At 35.6% G+C, this 1,181-nt stretch overlaps 1 pseudogene; it reads right to left on the minus strand.

Moving 5' to 3' along the window:
* Window positions 1-273: 273 nt before the first annotated feature.
* LOC120607016 (uncharacterized) lies at window positions 274-392 on the minus strand (annotated as a pseudogene).
* Between the last annotated feature and the right edge of the window lie 789 nt (window positions 393-1,181).

Consider the following 1,181-nt stretch of genomic DNA (forward strand, 5'->3'; position numbering starts at 1 on the left):
TTAGTCTGTGTATGTCTTTAATCTGAAATGAGTTTCTTGTAGGCAGCATATGTAGGGGTCTTGTTTTCATATCCATTCAGCCACTCTGTCTTTTGGTTGGAGCGCTTAATTCTTTTTCATTTGAGGTACTTATTGTTAGGAATGTAGTTATTACCATACTTTACCATTCTTTATTCCTGATTTTTTTTTTTTATGTGAGCCAACCCTTGGTTGACCTCACAGATTGCAAGGACCTTGTTAGCTTACATTTCCTTATTTTTTATTTATTTTTTACACATACAGCACCTGGTCTTCCTAGGTGGTCTCCTATCCAAGTACTAACCAGACCCGATCCTTCTTAGCTTCTGAGATCAGATGGGATAGGGCTTGTTAAGGGTGGCATGGCCATAGATGACTCTTGTTTTTGATATATATTTTTTCTTCTTAAAGAAGTCCCTCCAACATTTCCTGTAATACTGGCTTAGTGTCGATAACTTCTCTTAGTTTATTTTTTTGTCTGGGAAGATCTTTATCTGTCCTTCAACTCTAAATGATAACTTTGCTGGATAAAGTATTCTTGGTTGTAGATCCTGGGTCTTCATCATGTCGAATATTTTGTGCCAAACTCTTCTGTCCTGCATAGTTTCTTTTGAGAAATCAGCTGCCAGTCTTCTGGGTGTTCCCTTATAAGTAATTTGTTTTTCTCTTGCTGCTTTTAAGATTCTCTCTTTGTATTTAACCTTTAGAATTTTAATTATGATGTGTCTTGGTGTGAGCCTCTTTGGGTTCATATTTTTTGGGATTCTCTGAGCGTCCTGGGGTCGTATGTCTATTTCCTTCACCAGGTGAGGGAAGTTTTCCATTATTATTTCTTCAAATAGCTCTTCGATGTCTTGTTTTCCTTCAGTATCCCTATGACATGGATATTTTTACATTTAATAATGTCCCATACGCTCCTTAAATTATTATTAGAGTCTTGGCTTCTTTTTTCTTGACATTCTGATTGAGTGTCCTTGGCTTCCCCATCCTTGATATCAGTGGTTCGATCCTCTTCTTTATCTACTGTTTTTTTCCATTTAATATATTCTTCATCTCAGATCATGTGTTCTTCATTTGTGATTGGTTCCCTTTTATAATTTACATTTTCATTTTTTATCTTTTTTATCTCTTTGTTAAAGTTCTCGCTGAGTTCATCTACATGT

The sequence above is a fragment of the Pteropus medius genome, unplaced genomic scaffold, assembly GCF_902729225.1.
Source record: "Pteropus medius unplaced genomic scaffold, Ma_sr-lr_union100, whole genome shotgun sequence".
NCBI lineage: Eukaryota > Metazoa > Chordata > Mammalia > Chiroptera > Pteropodidae > Pteropus > Pteropus medius.